Genomic DNA, 9,997 nt, shown 5'->3' on the forward strand with positions numbered 1-9,997 from the left:
TGGCGGTGTGTCCTGCTTGAGGAGCGTGGTGCTGCTCCCTGCCCGGCACGTGGGGCTCCTGTCGGCGGCTCGTCTGCCCCCGCCGTGCCTTTCCCCACCCAAATATCTGGCAGGGAAGCGGGCAGGCTCCTGCTGGATGAGGACGAAGCGCTCGTAAGGCGAGGTGCGCGCGGAGAGCCGGCGAGGGATGACTGTGCAAACAGGAGCGGAGGAAAGGCTGAGTCACTTCCTCCCCCAGAGCCCTAAATAGAGGCGAGCGTAAGGAAAACACTTCTCCGAGATACAAAAAAGGAACAGAATCCCCAGAAAAAAAAAAAAAAAGAGTGCCAGTAGTGACGGCAGAAAGGGGAGAGGCCTCGGGTTGTCACTGGGAGAGGAGCCGCCACCAGCGGGGCAGCGCATCCGCCCCGGCTCTGCTGGGAACGGGGTGCTCACAAATCACTGCTGGAAGCAGCTCCAAGCCCTACACACAGACAAGGTCACAGGCCCTCAGTGATGCCAGAATGCCGCCCGTGTGGACCTCCACCTCATTGGGAAATGGCAGCGAGCCCAGCCAAGCTTTTTGGGACAGACTTTGTCCATTCCCCAGTCCGCGAACACCCTCCAGCAGCCTCTAGGCAGTAGCAGGCCACAAGCACTAACCAGTAAGCCCTGGGAGAGCAGCGTGGCCGCACGGGCAGTAAGAAAGGTTGGCAAATAGAAGGAAACCCAAGGCACAGCTGAACCCCTCTGGCACGGTGCTGTGAGGGGATGCTCCATCAATTCCCAGCCGAGCCTCTCCTGGCGGCACAGACCCAGCTCCTGCTGCTCGCTGGGTGATCCCCTCCCCAGGGCTGTGCACCCGTATTTACCTGAGGGGGTCTCCCCTTCCTCACCAGCACCACGAACACGGCCGGGGAAGCGTGGCCAGCTGCCTTCCTGCACCTCCAGTCCCACCAGGGACCTAAAATTTTAGCCCTGCACAGCGCTGGCGGCAGCACCTCCCAGCCGCCTCCTCGGGTGCCAGGTGATGCAAGGAGAGATAACAAAGAAAACCCTACAGAATGTAAAGATTTGGGACCGTCCTCAAGGATATGGACTCTCTGGAGTGGATTTTTGTGCTATTGTTGGGTTTGGTGCCACGAGGTGCTCCCAGAACACCAGAGGCCAGACCAAGGTGTCCTGACAGCGGGGACCAGGGATTGCTGACAGCTCCGGCCCCTTCTGCACCCTACACATAAAAAACAGAGCTGGGGGCCAGCCTGAGCTGCCCAGGAGGAGACACAGGCACCAGGACAGAGGCGTCCAGGCAGACGTGAGGCTCAAAGCACACCCCGTGGGGTAGCAGGGCTTACAGAGCCATCAACAAACCGAGCCCCAGCACCGCTGCTCCTGCAGTGTGGGATCGCCGCCGCCGTCCCTGGCAGCACCCCCACAGCCAGCTCCTTCCTTTTGTTCAGTTTGCATTATTTGCCTGACGAAAAGCTTGCAGGGCACTGCCTGAGGCACTCCTGAAAGCCAGCATCCCACCAAGCCCCGGCTCAGCCCCAGAGTTTTGGGGCACCCAGGAAAACACAGACACCCGCAGGCAGCCCAGTTTCATACCGATTCGTGACCCGCGCTCCCTGCACCATGCACACCCAGACCTTTTCCTCTCCCCCATCACCCCGAGCCCCCTCTGGGACCTTCTGTCCCCCATCCCCACTGGAAGCAGCAAGTATTTGGGTTGGCTGCAGCAACACCAACCCCAAATCCCCTGTAGGAATTACCGAGCGAACCGACCCACCTGCACCCAGACAGGATTTGAGCTCACGGCTGCTGCAGCCTCTCCTTGTGGTCAGGACGAAATTTGGATTTCCCTCTTCCACCCTCTTCCTTAAAGCGTGGAGGACCTTATCTGTGAGACCTGCGCTCCTCCGTCCGATCTGGCTGGAATTAATCCCTGGGTTAAAAAGTTTCCGCAGGAATAGCGAGCGACGGCCCGGCCGGCTGCACAGACCTCATCGCCGTCAACAAAACGATGAAAGCAAAAAGCAGGGGAACGGGAGCCTGGATTTGAAGTGGCTGCTGCCACTTGGTAGATCAAGTCTCTCACCCCATCTAACGCAAATTTGTGTCTGAAAAAGCCACGTCAGTGTCCTCCTTCAGCCGGTTCCTAGAAAGATGCTGCGTGCTCCGCCGGCGCTCCGACAGCAGGGAGGGAGGGCAACCAGCACCCTGGGGTTTTAATAAAGTCCTGCACTATTGGTCTGCTGCAGGATTTATGGTTCAATTAAACGGATACGCTCGGCCAGGCTACCATCCCGCTGCCCGACACGGCACACGCTCCAACCCTCCCCGACACTCCGGTGGCCAGCCGGCCGATATCCCCCCAAAAAACACTCGTCCGGGTGCAGGATCAACCCCGTCCCCGTGAGCGCCGGGTGCTCGCAGGCAGTAGGATGGGGACGGGTCAGTGACCTCGGCATTAAAAGCCCCTGCTGGCGGCCCCTTCCCACGGCAGCGGGGCGGTGTGAGAGAGAACAAAGCCACCAGCACGGCTGCGGCACCGCCATGCCGCCGGGGGGACCGGCCCAAAACCCAAAACCATTTCCATCCCCGAGGCTCAGCGGGGAGGGATGCTGTGCTGCGGGGAGCCGGGCACGGCTGCTGAACGCGTGGTGGGAGGAAAGGGAAGGAGGGGACCCCCCCACAGCGTTCTCACGGCCCCCAAAATCCTTTGTCTGCTTCCCCGCCTGCCAGCCAGGCGCCGCGCGTACGTGCCGGCGTCCTGCCCACCGCGGACGCTGCCGGGAGCAGCCGCAGAGGCAGGGAAACACGAGCAGAGCAGCACGGGGACGGCCGGAGCAGGGCTGCGGGGAAGGGATGAAGGGATGGAGAGCTGGCTGCTGGCGAGCAGAGCTTTCCAGAAGCCTGAGGTTGATTTTAGGGCTGCCCCTGGGATCAGAGCTGGTCCGGGCGAAGGGGAGCGCACCACGCGGGTTCCTGCGGCGGCTGCTCCTGCTTGACCCTGAGCGTGACCCCAGGGACCTGGCAGCCCAAATTCTGCTCACAGGGACGGGGTTTGTCCCCAGCCCTGAGCCCATAAGCCGGCAGGGCTGTCGGAGTGCGTGTTTACGGCGTTAGCAGCTCCGGTGAGTCATGTGCGAGCCGCACGTGCCACCGCCGCCTCCTCTCCCGGTTGCAGATCAAATGAAGCCAGGAGGATTGCACCGAGGGTGGAACAACGGCAGGAAAACGGCCCTCAAGGATCTCAGCTCTGCCTGCAGGACCAGACTTTTAAATGAATCCGCTCCTGGGCTCAAGCACATTAACCACTCCTTCATCTTCCAGCCAGAAAAATACAGGAGACCCTCTCCGCCAAGTGTGCACAACCAACTATTCACACCCAACTCAACAGCCCCCCCAAAACTGCATCTAATTAATTTGCTAGCTTGCAACAATGAAGTGGAGGGGAAATAAAAGCACCAGGAGCCTCCTCCAGCACAGCTGTGAAGCCTCCAGCTGCAGAAGTGATTGCTGCAAGTTTCAGCCCAGCTTCCCCAGCCAGTGAGCTGCAATCTAAGATGTCTCCAGGCCCATCTGCATTTCTCGGGGCGCCCCGCAGCTCCCATGGGCTTTCACCCCAGCTCCAAGCCGAGCAGGCAAACCAAACATTTCCCATTATTAGCCTCCAGCTGACAACAGTTCCTGCTTTCTCTTCCCCTCCTGCACAAACACCAGAGGTGGTATTTGGGACAGCGAGGTGGGTACGGTGTTCGAGTCCCCGTCCAGCTGCAGGGGGACACCACGCCGCCCTCCTGCTCTGGCTCCTGTGCAGACCCCAGCCCAGCCACTCACCTCCATACTGACAGCCCCGGCTACACCAAGCGGTCCTTTGCAGCTCCTCCAGGACTTCCCAAGTTCAAAAGCAGTGTGTTTTTGGTGTTAGTTAGCAGGTATGGCATGCCCAGCCAGCAGCTCCCCGTGGCAGGCTGGGGAAACCCGCGGCAGACGTGTGTCTGCTGCTGCGGCGTGGGGAAGGCAGCAAAGCCTCAGCGCAGGCTGTGCTAACCCGTCCAGGGGAGCTGGGCCACTCCAGAAGGAAGAGGAAGGCTTTTTCCTTCTCCTTTTTTGCATGAAGGACAATTAAAATAGTTGGGCACCGGGGCGCATCCTCAGCCGAGCAGGGCACGAGGGGCGGGGAGCATCGCCCGGCCACCCCCTGTCCCCGGCACGTCCCTCAGCGTCCTGCCACCACACCAACAGCACCCGACGGCTGGCAGGAGCAGCCCACGCCGAGACAGCCCACGGCCACAGGGCTGGACGGGGCAGGACGAGAGCAGGACGCTCTCCATTAATTGCATTTAATTGCAGCACGCTGTTAAAGGCTCCCGCGGCAGGCTGCTCGCCCACGGGTGAGGCAGGATTGGGTCCCGCGGAGGTGACACTGTCGTTGTGTCACCACTGCTTCTCCTGCCACAGGACAACACAATTAGTTGTTTGTGTTTTTTTTTTTGTGTGTTTTCTTTCTTTTTTTTTTTCTTTTTAATTTTCTTGCCATGACTGCTATGTGCCTGGGGAAAGAGGAGGCTGCGGGCTGCCTGGTAGGAGCAAGGAGATGGAAACGATGGCTTTCATGAAGCACGAGACTACTCCTCATCCACTGTGGTCTCTAAAACCTCCAAGGCCCACAAACTACCTCAAAGGAGGCCCCAAAAACTAGACTAGAAAAGCAAAGACCTCACTTCCATTCCAGAGACACCATCCCCATTACCAGCCACTTTTTTGGGATCCCTCGGTTGGAGCAGACCAGCAGTGGCTGTGCAGGACCAGCAAGGCCAGACCAAAATTGGGACAGCCCCAGGCAGACAGGGAAGAAAAAAACTCTCTTTCCAGCCTGGAAGCTGGCACTTAGATGCTCAGGAGCTTTAAGAACACCCAACGGCATCCCCATTTCAGTCTGAACTGACCAGGACGTGTACTTCTCTTACCGTCATTAGCAAGGCACCCATGTTACAAATGGCTATAGACGTAAATATATATAATTTATATAAAATATAAATAAAACAGCCACTCTCAGAAATGAGCAGGAGATTACTGGCTGGCTACGCTAGCCCTTCACTGCTGATGACTCAGTAAAGCACTAATTGCACTCGGGTAGCAGAACTGTACCTTCCCCAAGGAGTTTCACAAGGACGTCCCCAAGCTCGGGGCAAGCAGTGTCCATAAACACTTCGACACCCCACAGATCTTCCGGACAGAGCAGCTGTCCTTTAACCAGCCTGAAGGAGAGCCACCCCAAACCCACTGTTAACTCTGAAACTTCACAATGCTGTGGTGCTATGTGAGCAGCACTCACTGCCCTGCTCTGTTTTAGGGGAGACGATCCCACAATGTGCTCAGTGTGCCCAAAACAGCTCCTGAGGCATAGGATCTGCTCCCAGCTTTCCCAGAAGCTGCGGGCCCTGCTGTAGGGTGAGGTGCAGCTGCACACAGAGAGGCAGGACCTCACCGAAGGGGGACGTTTCCCTGCTGGGCTCGTGATCTGTCACGGCTCTCAGAAACCCTCCGCAGACGATTCCCAGCCCAGTTGTGTGCGAGGCTGACTCAGCTACAGGAGCAAGCATGTGAGAGCAAGCCGAACGCCTCAGACAGCTCACTCCTCGCACAGATCCCTCTGCAGAGGCAGGGCTGGTGCTCAGTTCATCCCCACCGTGATCCCTCCAGCCTCCTGCTGCCCCGTCAGCTGGGGAGCCCCCGGGTGCTGCTCACCTGGAACTCACCGTTTACCCCATCCTCATCGCCTGCAGCATCCAGCCACCGCTCCTCTGCTTCCCTTTAAGAGATTTTATAAGTGATTTTAAAATGTTTCCTCGGAGCTGGACGATGTTATTAGTCGCACAGTACTCTAGCTGTGACACAGTCAATTCTCGGTGCAGGCTCCGCAGAAGGAAGGCCCAGAGCTCAGAGGGAAAGGGCTTTAAATACAAACACAGCCCGAGCTGCCCAAAACAGAAAACACGCATCTCTCTGCCAAAGAAAACACATTTAACAAGGGGAAAACACAGGCTACAAATTTTGTTCCGGGCTTGAGGGAATAAAACCCAGTGCAAGGCTTTGCTTTTGGACCTCGGGATCAGACGAGTGCAGAACAAAGCCTTTACGGTTGTTACAAGGAAAAGGAGCATGACCCTATACCACACAGTGTTTTTTTTTTCCATGCGGTGGGGACAAAGTGTGAACATTTGCATGCCAGGGTCACAGAAACCGTAAGCAGGGCGCGATGCTTCCCTACTCCAACACGCGTGGCATCCCTGCTGCGCTGCCAGCAGCTGGATGCTCTGACAGCCCCACCATCAGCAAACCTTCCTAGATTTGTGGGTGGGAGGTGCATTAAACCATCAGAGGAAGAGCCTGGAAGCTCAGCACCTTGCATCTCCTCCCGTACCTTTTGTTGCTGCCAACGAGGCCGGCTTGCACTATAGTGGTCCCGGTGCTGGCTGTGACCCCCATCAGCAGTCTGCACCCATCTGAGCAATGCAGGAGGAGCAGCACATGGGACCAAACGTGGCACAGATGGACAAACAACCCATTTCAGAGCAGGAACCGCTTCTGCAGGAAGGTCCCTGCCGCCTTCCACCCCGATGAAGCCATCCAAGGGACAGCTGCACGTGCAAAGCCGCCCGCGGGCGCGGGAGCTCAGCCCCAGATTTGCACCATGCCGGGGCTGGGGACACCCACGGCTTGCCCTCACATCACATTACATGCTGTGAACCAGAATCGCCACCCGACGTGTCTCCCCGGGCTTGGGGCGAGCCGGGATGCTCGAGGGGCTGCACCCCTCCTCCTGGCAGCCACACGTGCGTCCCCCCGGGATGGGATGCACGCCTCTCAGCCTCGTTTTCCAGAAAAACCAACCGCAGGCGCTGATTTTTGAGGCGCTGGGATCCCAAATCCTTGCTTGTAGGTTCTCAAGCAAGAAAAGCTCCAGCACGTGGGCTCTCAGGTGGTGGGCACGGACCCCGACATAGGGCTGGGGGGCACGCACACCCCCACCAGCACGTGTCACCCCGCTGCCACCAAGGCCAGGCACGGCACCACCGGGCCCAGAGGGCAGCTTTGGGGCCAGACCCTTGTCCTGCTGTGGGTGCCACCACCACCCACCCACCCAGGACTGGGTGCCGGGGTGCATGGGGTGACACGGCAGGGACACAGTGCCATTGTGGGGGGGGTGGCACACACACACAGGAGGCCTTCCCCAGCAGCATGCAGCCCCAAACCCTTCCCATAGACACCGATCTCATCAAGGACCACAGCACCCCATACACCCCACACCCCACAACCACACCCGAGGCTTGCGGTGGGGACCCCCGGGGGACCGCGACCCCTTCCCCGACGGCCCCGCGGGTGGCAGCGGGGCACCCCCAGGGGTCCCCCCCCCCACAGCCTCCAGCACCCAAATCTCCCCCGGGGCCTTACCGTGGGCTCTGCGGAGGGGCAGGGGGAGCCGCCCGGCTGGGGGCCGGCTCGCTTGGGCTCGGCTCGGCTCCGGATCGGCTCCGGATCGGCTCCGGGAGGCGGCCGGGCCCCGCCGCCCGCCCCTCGGCTCGCCCCGCCCGGCTCGGCTCGGCCCCGCTGCCCTGCCGGGAGTTGTAGTCCGGGAGCCGATAGCAGGGCCACAAAGCGCGGCCTTGCAGCGATTTGGGCATTAAATAGAATAAAAATGTCCCGTCCCGTCCCCCCCCCCATAAAAAAAGCTGTGTTGTGTATATATTATTTTTTTATTTTTTGGATGGGCGGTTGCCGTGGCAACCTGCTCAAAGTGGGGAGCGCGGTGGTGGTTCTGGGTTTGCTGGCTTTTTGGCCCAAAAAAAAAAAAATAAAGAGCCACGTGGAATTGTGTGGTTTTATCCCTGGACCTCCTGCGGTTTAATTATTAAGCCGGCAGCGTGGGAGATGGGGTGGGGAGAGGGAAGGCCCGCTCTGACCCGCTGCTAATGGGCATGTCTTGAAATGGGGATTGGGGTGTTAAACCTGGACCCCATAACAGCTCGTCTCACCTCGTTATTGGGAACGGGTCACCCTCATTTGGGAACGTGGTCCTCATTTGGGACACTGGCCCTGTGCATGTGTGTCCAGCATCACAAGGGCTGTGGGACTGACCCATCCCCATCCCCATCCCCATCCCCATCCCCATCCCCATCCCCATCCCCATCCCCATCCCCATCCCCATCCCCATCCCATCCCAGGGCTCACCCTGCTCCCCCCCAGCCCCTCGGATGTCCGTGCTCAGCCTCACCTCCCCGTCTGCTTCAGGGCTATCAGCCTGGACAGGGGGGAATTGTGAGGGAAAGGGGCTCCCATTAAAGGGAAAAAGAGAGTTGTGGAAAGCCAGAGGTGGGAGAGGGAACTGAAACATCCTTCTGTCACAGGAAAGATGCCGCGGCTGCTGTTCTGGGTACCATACGCCAGGTAATAACACAAGATGACTCAGTGCTTGGGAAACTAAATTGGCTCTTTATTAAAAGCGTGTATTTAGGGATGTACAGAGGCGTCAGGGGAGTTTCTCAATCGCCATAACACAGATAACTGAGGCTGGCTGGCTCCTGCTGCTGCCAAACATCCCCGCAATGCTGGGCCCCGTGCGTGCAGGCCCTTGTCCTGCCGGGGCTGCTCCCAGGGCAGGGCCAAGCACCCGGGGAGGCTGTCAGGAGCCTCTCCAGGCTCTCTGCAAATTCAGCACAAACTGAGGGATCCCAGTAGTGCTGGGAAATGGAGATTTTTGTCACAGGGCTGTGGCACCAGAGCCAGCCCGCCCCAAGGCCCCGAGCCACGTGAGTGCCGCGGCCTGGGTAACAGGCCGAGGGCTGAAGGCTGCCCTCAGGGACGTGGAAATATTTAAGAGGAAAAATTATGACACTGAAAAAAATGCCGTGCCAAGCTCTCCTCTCGGCCTGACAACGACCTCTAAAATTGCTCGGCGGGGATGGGAACCTGCTGCTTCGGAGGGGAAGCGCGGAGTATTTACAAAACACCGTGATGGGAGCCGTGATGTGCTGGGAGCCTGGCCCTCCCTCACCAGCTCTGAGCAAACACCGGCTTCAGAGCGTAGCTGGAGGCAAAATTCAGCATCCTGTGTTCTCAAATTATAGGTCCCCCGTGTGAAAGCTCAGTTATAAAAGCAGATAGGCACGGCAAAAAGGGGGTTCCTTTGTTCTTCCCCACGTACTCAGGGTGTGTGTGGTGTAGGTGGGCGATCCCTAAGGGTGCAGACACAGAGGTGCCCTCAGCAGGTCCCCCAAAAATGACCATCCCAGAGCTCCCATGGCTCGGATGCTCCATCAGAGGCTCCTGCAGGAGAGGAAACTCCTTGAGTGGGGTCCGCCACCCCACCGTGCCGTCAGAGAGAGCATTATTCCAGCCGGGGTGCAGTCGAGTTGCAAGCAAATAGACCTCCTTTAAAAAAACAAATAATGGACCTACTGTGGGAGCGAGGAGACAGACAAGGTCTTTATTTTTCCTCCCGGGCTCAGTGCTGCTGAGCCATCTGTCTGTCCCTCCGAGGCTGGGGGCATTTTACACGGGGCTCTGGTGTTCCCTCCTCTGACCCCCCGTGCAAATCCTTTGGGGTGAGTTGGTCTCGCTGCCAACCTGGGGGGAAACTGAGGCAGGGAGGCAGTGCAGAGCTGCCAGGACTCCCTCCTAGGTCAGATTTTGGGGCAGGGCACCCACCGGCTGAGAAATGCCTTGATGCGGCAAGAGGAGGAGCAGGTCTGGAGGTGCCAAGAGCAGGGACAGGCTCCCCCCTGCACTTCTCTTATTTTTAGAAGGGCATTTGCAGGCAGCGCAGCAGTCGGTGCCAAGGCTGTGCTCAAGTCAATGCCAAATTCACTTGGGAGTCAAGGGAGGTCTGGGACGGGACGGGGTGGGACACCCAAGGAGACATTTCTTTCCTTTTCTCCTTCCTTTTGCAGGAAGCCCATCAATTCCCTCTGCATTTCAGTCCCAGGAGCCCAGCAGCTGCCCCTGGGCTGGG

At 58.8% G+C, this 9,997-nt stretch overlaps 1 protein-coding gene across 6 annotated transcripts in view; it reads right to left on the reverse strand.

Annotated features, from left to right (window-relative positions):
- The window catches only part of CTIF (cap binding complex dependent translation initiation factor), a 120,030-nt gene extending 112,493 nt beyond the window's left edge, over nucleotides 1–7,537 (reverse strand). For all 6 annotated transcript variants that reach the window (XM_082783967.1, XM_082783964.1, XM_082783966.1 and 3 more), the window contains exon 1: nucleotides 7,441–7,537. The gene's annotated coding sequence lies outside the window, so the exon portion shown is untranslated. The remainder of the gene's footprint in view (nucleotides 1–7,440) is intronic.
- Between the last annotated feature and the right edge of the window lie 2,460 nt (nucleotides 7,538–9,997).

This window comes from Aythya marila (assembly GCF_965140915.1).
Source record: "Aythya marila genome assembly, chromosome: Z".
Classification (NCBI taxonomy): Eukaryota; Metazoa; Chordata; class Aves; order Anseriformes; family Anatidae; genus Aythya; species Aythya marila.